The sequence below is a fragment of the Balaenoptera borealis genome (assembly GCF_965194805.1).
Source record: "Balaenoptera borealis genome assembly, chromosome: 3".
NCBI classification, from domain to species: Eukaryota; Metazoa; Chordata; class Mammalia; order Artiodactyla; family Balaenopteridae; genus Balaenoptera; species Balaenoptera borealis.
This window is the reverse complement of record NC_138866.1, coordinates 98,540,689-98,557,175: the sequence shown is the minus strand read 5'-3', so window position 1 is coordinate 98,557,175 and position 16,487 is coordinate 98,540,689. Positions and strand designations below refer to the sequence as shown.

The 16,487-nt window shown below is 43.0% G+C and overlaps 1 long non-coding RNA gene across 1 annotated transcript in view; it reads right to left on the bottom strand.

Annotated features, from left to right (window-relative positions):
* The window catches only part of LOC309626578, a 32,936-nt gene extending 16,654 nt beyond the window's left edge, over positions 1-16,282 (bottom strand). The window contains exon 1 of the long non-coding RNA XR_014243298.1: positions 15,183-16,282. This is a non-coding gene — a long non-coding RNA (uncharacterized lncRNA). The remainder of the gene's footprint in view (positions 1-15,182) is intronic.
* Between the last annotated feature and the right edge of the window lie 205 nt (positions 16,283-16,487).

The following is a 16,487-nucleotide window of genomic DNA, read 5'->3' as shown; positions in this document are numbered from 1 at the left end:
TATTCCCAAAGAATTATTAAGGATGAGGGGGGGAGGCGAAATAAAAAAGATGAATCCATCGTCTGTCCTACCGTCTGTTCTGTTGGCTATTACCACCATCTTGGCCCAATATGACCTTCCCACTTTTCTCTGGGTCTCCCTACTTTCCACCTCCATCCTCTCATTATATCTTACCTACACTTGGGAACGACTCTAGTTTTTCCACTTATCTTTATCAACAAGTAATCCAAATAGCAACTGTGTATATAACTCCTTAGAAACCTCAGGTCTGACTCAGTAATAATACATGACCTTCAAAGTCCAAAGTTTTCCTAATTCCCTTTATTATTATTTTTTTCTAATTTCCATGTACTTACACTCTTAAGACCTCCACTGTTCTCAGGTTCGTCCTCCCTGCAAAATCTGTCAACCTAGACATAGACTTAAGTACCACCCTCTAATTATCTCCTAGGGAATCCAGTTTTTAAAAAAGCCTCAGCAAGCCTTATGGACTTTATTAAAGACTCTTTAAGATAACCCATGGGAGATAGCAGCACACCCACAGATATCTATCTAATACACCCTCAGAGTAATTTTTTTTTTCTCTTTTATAAAGTCTCTTCTGGCCAATGAAGACTCTCAGCTCTTCTTCTTCAACCTATGCAGTGCCTCACCCTTCTGATTACTCTCTGCTCTATCCCAGGTCCACTCCCTTTCCTGATATTACATTCTTTCCCAATTTTGTATGTTGGTAAAATCAAATAACATAAAATATAACATGTTAGTTATTATAAAGTGCACCGTTCAGTGATATTAAATGCATTCATATTATCGGGCGATCAACAGCACCATTTATCTTTCTAATTCTTTTCTACGTTTTAAAACTGTAACTCTATATCCTTTAAATATAACTTTCCGTTTTGTTCCATAACCACCTGAAAAGCGTCATTACCCTCCCAATTTCTATGGTTTTGACTACACTAAATACCCCCATATAATTGAAATAAGTAGTTGTATTGTTATGACTCACTAAAAGTCACAAAAATGGCATTTTTCGTAGCTAAGTTTCCTCAAGATTCATCCATGTTGTAGCATATTCCTAGATCTTTTCCTTTTTAACACTGAATAATATTGTATTATATGGGTATACCACACTTTGCTTATCCAGGAACTAGTGGATGAACACTTAGGTTGCTTTCATATTTTAGCTACTGTGATTATTACTGCTCTAAACACTGGAGTACAAATATTTCTTTAAGACCCTGATTTCAATACCTTTGGGTATACCTCACAGTAAAATTCCTGGATCATGTAGTAAGTCTATTTTTCAATATCTGAAAAATTGCCATACTCTTTTGCAAAGCAGCTGTATCATTCTGCATTCCCTCTGACATAGCACAATGGTTCCAACTCCCTCACATCCTCACCAATAGTTGTTTTCTGTTGGGTATGTGTGTGTGTGCTTGTGTGCATATGCATGCACACAAATATATAAACATGCATTTAGTGATATGGAGCATCTATTCAAGTGCTTAGTCATTTGTACATCTTTGTGAAGAACCATCTATTCAAGTCTTTTATCCATTTTTGAATCAGGGTGTTTGCTTTTTGTTCAGTTGTAGGAGTTCTCTGTATATTCTGAATAGAAATCTTTTGTCAGATAGATGGCTCTGAAATATTTTCTCCCATCTTGTGGGTTGCCATTTTATTCTGTTTACATTTCTTTGATACACATTTTTTTTTAACTTATGTACTGAAAATTGTTTATTTTTTTGTTAGCTGTACGTTTGTTGTTCCTTCGTTTCATATGGAGGAAAACACTGCCAAATCCAATATCATGAAGCTCTTGTCCTCTATCTTCTTCTAAGACTTTTTATATTATTAGGTCTTATATTTAGTTTCTTGATACGTTTTCATTAATTTTTGCATATGATGTTAGGTAAGGGTCCATCTTCCTTCTTTTGCATGTTGCTCACAAGACTTCTCAGCACCATGTGTTGAAAATACTATCCTTTCTACTTTGAAAAGTCTTGTCAACTTGTCAAAAATCATTTGGCCATATATCAGGGTTTATTTCTGGGTGTTGTATTCTATTCTATTCTATTGGTCTTGAATAAGGGAGAAAATAGTATAACCTATCCAGGTTGATGAAGAACATAAAGAAAGACCAGGACTGAGAATTAGGAGGGCAATATAAAACAGCAGGGAGTAAAAGACAGTGTGAGAGAAGATCTTGTATTTGCGAGTTCATGGAAATAGGATCATGCTAAAACCACTAAACGCCTGACTTTGAACAATACGGTAAATGTGCCAGCAAGAAACATAACACTTACCCATCTCTGGGAAATATAGTATGGGCATAAAGATAAACTACACACAAATATATTAAAAAGGGAAGGGTTTTCATGGTGTGAGAATATTGTGGCATTTGAAATACAATTTACTTCTGTTCTACCATTGTCTCTAAAATTTATCAAAGTGTATATACAAGCAATTCCAATTCTGGTAATGTGCTTGACAGGTTTATATATGAACTTCAGTAGAGCAGTAAATGTACATTCATAGTAGGACTGTTCCCTAAACCAAGAAACAAAACACAAAAACTGCAAAGACTAGAGTTCACTTTGTCAACACACATACAGATGCAATGATGGTTAACGGTCCGAAAACAGAAGGTGAGCATGGGTGCAAGAGGTTAATCCCCAGGCTGGGGTGGGGTGCAGAGTTTGAGGGTAACACAAGTAGAAAAGGCTTTTGTCCTATCCTTGATTTTTGAGGTATGGAAATTCGCAGGTCACTACCTTCATTTCAAACTGAATGAATGCACTATTCAATTTTTTTAAACAGGCGAAGTAAACATGAGTGATAATAAATTTCAAACTGTCGCTAATCAAATAAGATACTAAGAAAACTTAAATAATATGATTTAGGAATGAAGTAGAGAGATTGTCCAACATGGTAGCATTCAAAGACCCAGAGCTTGATGCCTCTCATGGGCACACCAAAGTCACAACTGTTTACAGAACAGCAATTGATGAAAAAGGCCGGGACCTACCATAAAAGATGTTTTACAGCTAAAGATATAAGGAAGGCACCTCGACAAGACAGAAAGGAAGGGCAAAATCTCAATAGAGTCAAGACCCATACCACCAAGTGGGTGGCCCACAAATGGGAGAATAATTACAATTTCAGAGGTGCTCCCAGGTAGCAAGGGGTATGAAGCCAACATCAGGCTCCCAAGCCCAGGGATCCTGTTGTGGAAAGAAGAGCTCCTAGAAAGTTGGGCTTTGAAGACCAGTAGTGCTTATTTTCCAGAGAGCCAGAGGGATGTGGGAAATAGAGATTCCACTCTTAAAAGATGCTCACAAAATCCCACATGATCTGAGAATCAGAACAGAAGCAGTCATTCGAAAGGATCCCGGGTCACACCTACCTCCTGATCTTGGAGAGTCTCCCAGAGAGGCAAGAGGCAACTACAGCACAGCCTCAGGGACAGAGACACTGGCAGCAGCCATTCGGGGGAGCTCCTTCTACCTCGTGGACGCTGGTACCAGCAAGCATAATTTCAGAATCCTCCCTGTAGCTTATCAGCCTCAGGACCGAGCCCCACCCATTTCCACCAGACTACAGACACAAGTACTAGGATGCTGCAGGCCAAGCAACTAACTGAGCACGGGCATAGCCCCATCCACCAGCAAACAGGCTGCCTTCAGATCCTCTCAGTGCACAGCTGCCCCTGGACATGGGTCCAGCCACCAAAAGCCCCAGGACCAGCCTCCACACCTCAGTGGACAGCACCAGCCCCAGAGTCCCTGGCCCCTCTGACAAGTGAGCCTGCTCTGGCCTTGGAGTCAGCCTCACCATCGGCAGGTGGTAACTGCACAGGGACAGCAAACCTGCTTTAGCAGTGGGATCAGCCTCATACACCAACAGGCACACACCAGCTCCAGGAATACCACAGCCCAGCAGCCTGTGTAACCAGGCCACTTAATTGCAGGCCAGAAGCAGCCATGGACTCAGCTGGGTCCTGACCCTGCCCATCAGAATGCCAACACAAGATTAGGGATACCCCCGGCCCTGCAGAGAGCTGTGTCAGGAACAGTGATCCAACACCAACTCTGTGGCTCCTGGGCCCTGCAGCCAGAACGCAGAACCTGTCTCTTCCTGCCAGTAGCCAGCATAGCCCCAGAACCAGTGACTGGGCACTAGCCCTGATATCACCTGGACTGCAATTCTACCCATAAGTGAACCAGCACCAGATTTGGTGTCCCCCAGAGTTGTGCAGCCAGCTGCCTTATGATTTAGTCTCACCAAGCAGCACAGACAGCCTCCATACAAGGCAGAGCCTGGCAAACAAGCAGTCTGGGGGCAGCCAAGCCTACCAGACTACCCACAGTAGTCAGCCCACCACAGCAGAAGAGCCCAAGCAGCCCACATAGGGGGTACACCTAGAATATATAGCTCTAGTGACCAGGGGAGAGGGGGCTGCTGGGACCCATAGGACAGCTCCTACGAAAGGCCACTTCCCCAAGGTCAGGAAATGTAACGAACCTACTACACACATAGCAATAAAAACAGGAAGTTAAGAAAAATGAGGTGACACAGAAACACGATCCAAATGAAGGACCAAGATAAGAATTCAGAAGAAGATCTAAGTGAAGTGGAGATAGCCAATCTCCTCAACAAAGGGTTCAAGGTAATGACTGTAAAGATGATCAAAGAACTCAGGAGAAGAATGGACGACCAGAGCAAGAAGTTAGAATTTTTTTTAAAAAGAGTTAGACCATTAAAGAACAACAAAACAGAGATGAGGAATACAATAACTGAAATGAAAAATACATTAAAGGAAACTACTGTAGACTAAATGATACAGAGGAATGAATCAGAAAACTGAAGGACAGAGTACTGGCAATCACTGAAGATGAACGGTAAAACAATAGATTAAAATGAAATGAGGAAAGTTGAACAGACTTGTGAAACAACATCAAGTGTACTAATATTTGCATTATACTGGTCCCAGAAGCAAAAAGGAAAGACAAAGCAGTGTAGAACATACCTGAAGACATAAGAGTTGAAAACTTCCCTAACCTGGGAAAGAAAACAGACATCCAAGTCCAGTAAACACAGTAAGGCCAAAACAGGATCAACCCAAAGAGGACCACACCAAGACTCATTGTAATTAAAATGGAAAAAAAAAATAAAGATAAAAAGACACTATTAAAAGGAGCAAAGGAAAAGCAACAAGTTACAAACATGGGAAATTGCATAAAGTTATCTGCTGACTTTTCAGGATAACCTCTGCATGCCAGAAGGGAGTGGCATGGTATATTTAAAGTCATGAAAGGGAAAAACCTATAAGCAAAAATACTCTACCCAGCAAGGCTCTCCTTCAGATTTGATGGTGAGATCTAAAGTTTTACAGAGAAGCAAAACTAAAAGAGCTCAGCATCGCCAAACCAGCTTTATGAGAAATCTTAAAGGGGCTTTTCTAAGTGAAAAAGAAAAGGTCACGATTGAAACATAAAAATTAGGAAAGGAAACTTACTAAAGGAAAAACCTCATTGGTTAAGGCAAATATTCAACAAAGGTAGTAAATCAACCATGGACACAGCTAATAGGAAGGATGAAAAAAAAACAGTAATAAAATCATCTATATTCACAATAAGAAGTTAAGGGACACACAAAACAAGTAGATGTAAAATATAAGGTCAAATTAAGTAACTGTGGGGGAGCAGAGTAACAATGCAGGGTTGTTAGTGTCCATGTGAAATTAAGAGCTCAGCAACTTAAATAATCACACACACACACACACACACACACACACACACACACACAAATAAACAAAACTGAAAGAAATCCAAACATAATATTAAAGATAGTCCTCACATCACAGATGAAGGGAATAAAAGGGGAAGAAAGGAACACTGAAGAAATTAAAGAGGGATTCTAAAAATACCCAAGACAAATGAAAATGAACACACAATGATCCAAAATCTATGGGACACAGCCAACACAGTTCACAGGGGGAAGTTATAGTGATGCAAGCTTATTCTTAGGAATCAAGAAAAATATCAAATAAACAACCTAACATTACACCTGAAGGAATTAGAAAAAGAAGAAAAAACAAAACTCAAATCTCTCAGAAAGAAAAATTAAGAAAACTATACCATATGCAATGACATCAAAAAGAATAAGATACCTAGGAATAAACACACCTAAGCAGGTAAAAGACATGTGCTCAGAAATCTATCAGCCATTGGTGAAAGAAGTTGAAGACAACACAAAAAGATGGAAAAATATAGCATGTGCATCGACTGGAAGAATTAATACTGTTAAAATAACCATACTACCAAAGACAATCTACAGATTTAATGCAATCCCTATCAGAATACGAAAGCATTTTCACAGAACTTGAAAAAGTAATTTTAAAATTTGTATAGAAACACAAAGACCCCAAATAGCCAAACAATCTTGAGAAAGAACACAGCTGGAGGCATCACGCACCTTGACTTCAGACTATACTGCAAAGCGACAGTAATCAAAGAGAAAGGTACCAGAGCAAAAACAGACACAAAGATCACTGGAATAGAATAGAGATCCCAGAAGTAAGCCCACACACTTATATTTAATTGATTTATGACAAAGCAGGCAATATGGAGAAAAAACTGTCTCTTCAATAAGTGGTACTGGGAAAACTGGTCAGCTACATGGAAAAGAATAAAATTAGATTATTTTAGCACACCATATATAAAATAAATGCAAAACTGAATAAAGACCTAAATGTAGGACCAGAAACCATAAAACCCCTAGAGGAAAATATAGAACATTCTTCAACATAAATGATAGCAACAGTTTTAGGTTCAGTCTACTAAGGCAAATGAAACAAAAGCAAAAATAAACAAATGGGACTTCACTAAACTTAAAAGATTTTGCACAGCAAAGGAAACCAAAGACAAAATGAAAAGACAACCTGCTGAGGGAGAGACAATATTTGCACGTGATAAGAGGTTAACATCAAAAAAGATGACCAAGCAAGGGTTCATACCTAAACTACAGAAACAGCACATACAACTCAATATCAAAAAAAAACACCCAAAATCTTTTTTAAAAAAATGAGAAGCCCTAAATAGACATTTTTTCCAAGGAAAAACTACATATAGACAGCCAGAACTCACAAAGATGCTAAACATAGCTAATCGGCAGTAATATGCAAATCAAAACTATGAGATATATCACCTCAGTCTTGTCAGAATGGCTGTCATCCAAAAGATCACAAATAACAAAGGTTAGTGAGGATGTGGAGAAAGGGAAACTCTTGTACACTCTTGATGTGAATGTGAAGTAGTGCAGCTACTGTGGAAAGCAGAATGGAGGTTCCACAAAAAACTAAAAATAGAACTACCATAATATCCAGCAATTTCACTGTTGGGTATATCAGAAGAAAACAAAAACACTATTTCAAAAAAAAATAACTGCACACCAATGTTCATAACAGTGTTATTTGCCATAGCCAAGATATAGAGTCAAACTAAGTGTTCATCAATAGCTTAGTGGATAAAAAAGATTTTTTATGATGACTTCAGCAGAAAATGAAATTTTGCCATTTGCAAGAACATGGATGGATTTCGAGGGTATTATGCTTAGTAAAATAAGCCGCAGAGAAAACAAGCATGGTATGTTATCACTTACACGTGGCATCTAAAAAATTGAATACAATAACAACAAAAAAACAGACTCACAGATTAAAGAACAGACTAGTGGTTACCAGCAGGGAGAGATAGGGTGGAGGAGCAAAATAGTGGTAGGAGATTTTGAGGTACAATCCACTATGTATAAAATCAACAATCTACAGTGATGTACTGTATAGCATGGGGAATATAGCCACTCTTTTATAATAACTATAAATGGAGAAGAACCTAAACATTTATGAATCACTATGCTGTACCTCTGAAACTAATATAATAATGTAAATTAACTATAGATCAATAAAATATAAAGTAAGAAACAATAAAGGGGAGACACAGATTATTAGATAGAAATCAATTAAATAAACACAAGTTTTGGAAATCAAGGAATTAAAAAACAACACGTAAGACACAACATTGGCATTTAAAGTGTACAATCGATTCATTTAAAAGAAATCATTTAAGTGGTAAAAAAATGGTACCCATTCTCACAATTTTGTATATCTAGGATAAATTATTATCTACAAAAATATGTTACAAATATTCACTCAAAAAGAAAGAGAAAATTGGGATAAACCCATTTTAGTATCCAAATTTAATATCAAAGTCTCTATGCAAAATTGATTTGAATAAGTTCCGTTAGCCACTTCTAGTTTCTTTGTGATGTAATATCTTTTAAAGCATAAAAATCAGCCTTTCTACATTATTCCATTAGACATACACAGAAGTTAAAAGAAATGAGAAGACAGAACAATCAACCAGGAAGGTGAATTTACTGAGAAACAGTCATTCGTTCTCCCTCCTCCTTTTCTTTTCCTCCTTTTCCAGGTCTCTTTCGGTTCCGATCAAGAGAAATCTTGAGAGATCTGAGAATATTTCTTTGAGGGCTTCAAATCACCATACCTACATCCTCTGCCACAACTACACACACGGGAACAAAAATAAACCTCTGCTATCTACTCACGTAGGAGGGATTCATGCAAAATAAACTCCTACATGGAGACCAACAGGTGAGTTTTCTACCTGTTCTTTCTAATGTCCTTCCATTATAGTAAATCCCACACATTATGAGGAAGAAACGGTTATGCGAGCTTTTCCTTGAAGTCAAAAAACTTGCATTCATTTCAAGTACCTGGTGATCATAGGGTACAGCCAGGGAAGGTGCCATCCCCCTTGGGGGGAGGGGCGGTGGATGGGCTTCCGCACCCATGCACCTCCTGATGCACAGATTCTGGAGAAACAAAGGGCGGTCACACCGCAGTCAGCCTGTCAGGCTGTCGGGCCACTGGGCAACCCGACCAGCCTGGAAGTGCCCCATCAGTTTGCTGAAAGCAAAACCCTGTCCCCCCTGTGAAGCCAGGCAATTTGGGACAGAGAGTCAGAGGAGACCGGTAATCAACTCCTCCTCTCTGCTCACCTCCTTGGGGTTACAGCAACCCCATCTCCAAACCCAAATCTGACCCTGGAGTGCCAAACTGGGAGTGGCAGGTGGGCTCTGCCGGTGCTTCAGCGCCCTCTGGAGGTTGTCTGCTCTAATGGCAACTCTCAGCCCTTCCTCCTCCTCCTTCCCTAGTCCTGGGGGCTGCCTTGGCCTCCTGCAGCTGCTGGCCTGAATTCATTCTTCTTTTTTCTCCAATTACAATGAAGTGTCTTACAGAGGTTTGGAATCTCTTGAAGAAGGAAGATCTTTTAGCCAATACACCTTAACCGTGAGAAGTTGGTTTCAAGAATGAACCTGAAATACTCTATTTTTCTCCTGATGATTCCAAGGAGAGACAGCTCAAGTTTTCTAAATCATAAGAAAAACCAAGGTAAATATGATATTCTGAGCCAGAGATGAAAAAGCAGTTTTTAGCACCCCCTCCTCATGTCATATGACCGGGATTTAAATCAATCAACTGCCACTGGTTTTTAAATCAAGTGACCCAACTTTAAATCCATCAGCTGCTTCCCTGTAACTCACGTGACTTGGCTTTGAATAGTAAGAAATGCAGAGGTATAAAAATGATGTTCTGAACAATAAATGGAAAGACAACATTTTAGAAAGTTTTTTTCCTTTTCGAATGGACCATTCATTGCCTACAGAATAAAGGATTCCCTTGTGGATTTCTTGAACTGTAAACACTTACATTGTCTCCGTTGGCTTGATTGACTTAGATTTTGGGTTTTTTGCTGTTGTTGTTGTTAACATCTTTATTGGAGTATAATTGCTTTACCTTGTTGTGTTAGCTTCTGCTGTATAACAAAGTGAATCAACTATTCGTATACATATATCCCCATATCCTCTCCCTCTTGTGTCTCCCTCCCACCTTCCCTATCCCACCCCTCTAGGTGGTCACAAAGCACTGAGCTGATCTCCCTGTGCTATATGCAGCTGCTTCCCAATAGCTATCTATTTCACCTTTGGTAGTGTATATATGTCCACGCCACTCTCTCACTTCATCCCAGCTTACCCTTCCCGCTCCCTGTGTCCTCAGGTCCGTTCTCTACATCTACGTCTTTATTCCTCTGCAGCGACTCCTGCTAGGGACGGATACTTCCTTTTATGCTCAGGGAAATCCCCTAGTTTGAATATGATTTGAGTTTGATCCTGTGAAACCGTCAGAACTTCCCACCAGAGATAAATGAGGAGATTCTGGCCTTTATTAGTATGCATGATGAACACGGGTGTCCTGGCTGTACTTGCCAACCCTCCTATTTTACCCACCTATTTTTATCCACCTTCCTCCCTGTGAGTACCTTTGACCAACCCTGAGTTCAGACTCCTGACCTATTACAGTGACTTTGTCAGCCTTTCTCTAAAAATGGACAGGTAATAAAACGAATTTAACCTAGAAGCAGCAGCTCAGTAAGGGAAATAAAATCATCAGAAGTTATCTAATCACAGCCACAGCCATCCAGAGCTCTGTCTTACCTGCTGGGTCATAAGAATGGGACCTTCCTAAACTTGAAGGGCATCCAATCAAATAAGTAAAGGTCTGCTCACCTCTGGCTCTTGGAGGGATTGCTAGGCACTCTACCCAGTGTATACTAACTGCAAAACACTGTCATGGTTGTGAAACACCTATGTTCCAGGAAAGCTTTTTGGGGTGCATGGGGAAGGTTTCTTTTTGACATCAAGCAAAAAATAAATCACCAAGCTCTTTGAGCACAGGGGTTCTTAAGAGGGCAGTAGAAGGAAGGAATGGGCAGAAAAGACGATCTCCAGTGAAGTGAAGGCCGTTTTACCAAAAGAGTAGGATTTAGTCTCAGTTTAAGGAGAACACTTTTAAATAGCTGGGACAGCTCCAAACTGCAGTTTAGGGACCGAGTGCTTCAAAAGAACAGTGCTTTAAAAGTCCTGGCAAGGCAGCAAGAGGATGAAGAGTTGGTTTTGCATAGTTTTGAACACAGGAGTAAAGAAGCAGAGGCATCTCTGACGAAAAGGCCCTGAGATCCTATGGCATCAATGGGTCAGTTGCAGGGGCAGGGGGTGTGGGGGGCGCTATTTCTCTCTCAACGTCTCCCAGGGCAGCCACCCCTCCCGACCCCAACCCCCACTCCCTTCACCCTTCCTCCTTCCACTGTTGGGTCCCCAGGGACAGCACTTTTCAAGCTGGAGCCCTCAGGCACCATCTCTGCTGTCAGGATTCTTCCTGGAGCCTGGCAAGTTCTGGGACAGGAAGGCGGGTCTGCAAGGCCGCTGCGGTGCAGTCGGACCTGGAGGCCTGGAGGGGAACTGGAGCCCTGAAGCCCACCCACGTCCTTGAAGCCGAGGGAGGAACACATCCTCCTAACAGTACTTCTCAGGGGTCAGCGTGCTCCCCACCCGACGGTGATCCATACTCACTTGAGGCAACAAGGACTGCCTCTAACTGGCCCCCTCGATTCCGCCTTAAGGGTCCTCGCACATGTGTGATAGCGCAGGCCCCGGATCTCTTTAGTCAGCTGAGGCCAGTGCTGCCGGCATCCCTCCAGTCCCATCCCCCAGCCCCTCCCTCTGGGACTGTATCTAATAGAAGAAAGAGCACAGAGGAATTGGCTGAATCAAGGGACCTGGGAGCCTGGGGATGAGTTTGAAGACCGAGAACCTAAGGCGCAATTACATATTATTGGAAACTCTTGTGGAGTGTGTGGGGGGAGGTTAGGAGGCTGAGAGGCTGAGTCGACCTGGTGAGTCCAGCCCCAGGACACCACACAGCCCTGTCCCCCTTTCCCTGCCATCAGACAAGCGGTGCCGCAACTCCAGCCGGGACTCTGCACTTCCCCCTCCCTGATTCTCCAGAAGAGCAGGTGGCCCCCCTCTGAGGGCAGGGACAAGACAACGGACCAAGTCCCCCTGCACTAAGGCGCTACTGGAATCTCTTCCTGAACAGCAGTGCTGGCTTGGAGCGAACCCGTGCACCGCCAAAGTTGGTCTTGTCCTGCAGCTGAGGGACGCAGGCTTTAAGTCAGCTGCCTTGGCTTTAAATCAATCAGTCCCCCCTTTAAGTCAGGTGACCCGACTTTAAATCACTGTGTGCCCCTCAAGCCTGCCACTTCAAAAGTTGGGAACTTCACTTTGATCCCAGCACCTCACACAGCTGAATGCACACTGTAGTCACCCCCAAGCCTGGCTTACAGGCAGGATATAAGGTAAGGGGATGGGCTGCACACATGGTGAGGAGGGTGCACTTCATGTACCAGAAGGGTCCAGGTACTCTGGGTACAGCAAGCAGTGCACGATACAGCAGCTCCCTGGCAAAGCTGGTGATGCACAGGGGGAGCAGGCACACCCAGGCACGCAGAGGTTTCAGGCCGGGAGCTGGGGCACAGCCAGCCGGCAGGGTGTGAAAGCCGAGGATCTGAGCCTTCTTGAGAAAGGCAGACACAGAGGATGGATGAGAAACAAAGACCAGATGAAACATGGATTTGAAAAGCACACCCTGCTCTTGAAATTGGGGTGGGGTCACCCCAGATTTGAGTCTTCTTACGCCCCAGTACCTAGTGCTTTGGCATTTGCCCAATTACTTATAAAATGTGACTGATAATATCTAAACCATAGAATACTGCATTTGGAGTGGTTTTGCGTGTTTATGTTTCTATAGTGGAATAATCTTTTCTACAAGAAAAATGTACACAATCTGAAATAAATTCAAACCCCTCTTTAAAAAGTACTATATCGGACTTCCCTGGTGGCGCAGTGGTTAAGAATCTGCCTGCCAAGGCAGGGGACATGGGTTCAAGCCCTGGTCAGGGAAGATCCCACAAGCCGCGGAGCAGCTAAGCCCATGGGCCACAACTACTGAGCCTGCAGACCACAACTACTGAAGCCCGCGTGCCTAGAACCGGTGCTCCACAACAGACGCAGCAAGAGAAGCCACCGCAATGAGAAGCCCGCGCACCGCAACAAAGAGTAGCCCCCGCTTGCCGCAACTAGAGAAAGCCTGTGCATAGCAACGAAGACCCAACGCAGCCAAAAACAAATTAATTAATTAATTAGTTAACTATTTTAAAAAGGTACTATATCCTTCTGTACAGCTTCTCTGGGAAGAACAGAGAGATGGCGTAGGAGAGTGAGAAAGACCAATATTTAGTGCACATCTCTCATGCAGGTGCTCTGCTGGCTCAGATAGATTTATCCCCACTTTACAAAGGAGGAAATAGTCTCAGAGAGGTTTAGTAATTTTCCCAAAGCCAAACAGCTATGGAGTGGCAGAACCAAGATCTGAACCAAGTCTGTTACCTTCAAAGCCTAAGTCCTCATCACAGCAAAACTCAATTCATATTTACATTTATCGAATTACATTGCAACCTGGGGAGTTCTTGGCACAATCCTGAATAAGAGTGAGAAAGAAAGAAATAGCATTGTTCCTACAGTCAACCCAAATTTTTGGAGCAGCTGCTAGATGCCTGGCCCTTTTTGGGGTTCAGCAGTGATCAAGACAGGAAGAGTCCTGCTTTCATGAACTAAGTAGTGGGGAGGAGAGAAGGGTGCAACTTGGGTGAGGGATTTCACCTTGCTGGACCTCTGTTTCGTCATCTGGAAAATGGGATGGGTGTTCCTCATTTTCTGGGATTGTCCAGCCCTCACATTCTCTGATTCCATAAGAAGCATTTGTTTTCCTGTTTCTTTAAAAGTCATTCAGGCCGTGAGCTGTGATGAATGTTGTTAGCTGCTCCCCAAAGCACTCTATTCCCACCCTTTTCCTGTGATCAGGTCTTTCCCGAAACATGACTCACAGTCAGTCAAGTCACAGAACCTAAGGGGCACCCAGCAGAAAAATGCCAACCCTAGCTTCCCAGGAGCTCTGCGGTCTACCTGCCAGGTAAACTTAACTCCCCTGGCACAAGGTGGCCATCCCTGGTTTCACATCAACATGATCTCAGGCACAAACCTCCTTGTTTTTAAATTTTGTCTTTAAGTTACTTGTTGAAACAACTGCACAAATATGACAAAGGTATAAAATCAGGCATCTTCTGCCCCCAGTGCCTACTAATAAATGATTTTCTGCCACTTTAAAGATAGAACATTTCAACATTCTGCTACCCTTATTATTTGTCATTTTTGTTGATATTTCTATTGACTACATCTTTCAATATTTTAACAATGGAACATTTATTTAGGTTGTTCCAGACCCAGCCTTTAGTGGTAAAGGTTTTGTTGTTATACTTCTATTATGTTTCCTTTAAAAATCATTATCCTATTTAAATGGAATAAGTCAATTCTATAAGCATTTATCTTATGATATTGATGAAACTGATAGAGGGCAGTAGTACAAGTTGATTGGACTTGAGAACCTCTATTAGCACAGTTAAGTATAAATATTATCTATATGTAAACCAAAGTACAGGCCGAGAGAGATTCTCTGACTTTTTTTCACTGTCTGCCCCTCAAGCCGGTGGGAAATGGAATATTTCTTGCCCTATCAGTAAACAAAGGATGTCACAGTCTTCAGCACTTGCAGCCCTCCAATGTGAGCCGGCGGGCCCTGAGGCACTCAGGATATGCAAATACAGAATGCAGGCCCCAGAGAGCTGAGGTGCATATCAAAGGAAGGATTTCAGTGAGCCCAGGCAAAGAAAAGCGCCGCATTCCTCACCTTGGGAGAGCTGGTTTTCCTTAGTTAACAATCACCTTTTGATGTTCCCCATTACCAGTCCCCTGCCCTGTCCCCTCCCCCCGGTACTTTAGCTCAGGGAGGAAGGAGCGCAGAGGGACTCGGCTGAATAAGGGGCCTGCGCGCCTCGGGAGGAGTTTTCAGCCGCTTTCCCCGCAGTCGGGAGGAGGGGCGCTGACGCTGCAGCCGGACCCTGCGCCTCCCTTGCCCCGTTTCCCCTCAGGACGCTCAGGCCGACCCCCTCCCCACGCCCACCAGGCCTCGCGAGCCAGGCCGAGGGCAGGGGCGGGAGGAGGGACCGAAGTTCCCGGGGACCAGACGCTGGAGGCCGCTCTTTCTGCACAGCAGCGGCGGGTGGCAGCGAACCCCTGCCCCTCAGAAGCTGGTCTTGTGCTGCCGCCCGGGCACCGGACCAGGCGGAGGGTCGGCGCCCACTTACCCGGCCCGCCGTCCCCGCGACTGTCACGGCTTCGGCCGCCGGGGCACCTCCAGAGCCGGCAGCCTCAGTGAGGTCGCCCTCCCCTCGGGCTCCGGGGCAGTTCCGTGAAGGCGGAGGGAAGAGACCCCGCCCGAGCCAGGAGTTCCAGCTCGGAGGAAATGCGGGCTCTGTTCAGCGCGCGGTGGGTGGGACCGCTCTGCCCCGAGGCCTTCCGGGAGGGAGCGGGGCGGCGGGGGAGGGAGCCGCCAGGAGCGCAGGGCCCCGTCGGGGGTCCTGGAGGGGCGGCCCGGCCTGGGGGCCACGCCCACTGTGGCCGCAGCCCGGGCTTTTTTCCTGGAATCCTACACAAAAAAGTTAGAAAGGTACACAGTCTATAGTAAATATTCACAAATGATTGTTGCTGCTGTGCTCACTATTCTATTAAAGGTGTAAAATCCATAAAACACTTTAAGTTCAAAATTAAATATGAATTTTTACCTTTCTAATTATGTCTCTGATATTCACAGTTGTGGTTAATGAATCAGAGACTGTGGCATCACTAGTTAAAAATGAGCTTGTTAAAAAAATAGAACTCAGGCCCACCAGACCTACTGAATCACAATCTGCACTTTTACAATCTCCCCAGTGTACTTGTGTACTCATGAATAGTTGAAAGGTACATTTCTACCTCGACAGGTCTTTTCTCTATGAGAAATACACACATTTTATCCAGTTTGATATAAATAAAACACTCAAAAATGCATATGCCTGTGTTGAAACCATCATTTTATCATTTCTTTTCCAGACAAGTATAGTCTCTATACTGGTTTTGTGGTCACATGCCATACTCTTTTCTTGTAGTTAGAAATAAGGTAGAGAAAGTTACTTTGTAAAAAAAAAAAAAAAAAAAAAAAAAAAATATATATATATATATATATATATATATATATATATATATATATATATATTAGTGGATAATTGAAGACACTCTTCTAAATTAAAAGCAGTTCTCTTAACTTGCTGTTTTCTTCTTGGGTCACATTATGAACTCTTCCCGTGGCCACATGGCATGTGTACTTTTAATTTCAGGGACTGCTGACATTCCAGGATGTGGCCATAGATTTCTGTCAAGAGGAGTGAGATTGCATGGACCAAGATCAAAGGGAATTGTACAGGGATGTGATGTTATAGAAGTATAGGAACCTGCTCTCCTTGGGTGAGGATACCTTCCTTCCAGAATTCCTTATCCAACCAAAGGGTTTGGAGTTCTTCATTTGTAGAATTTCTCCTGGAATCTTCTGCTTCCTACAATAGGGTTTCAGATTG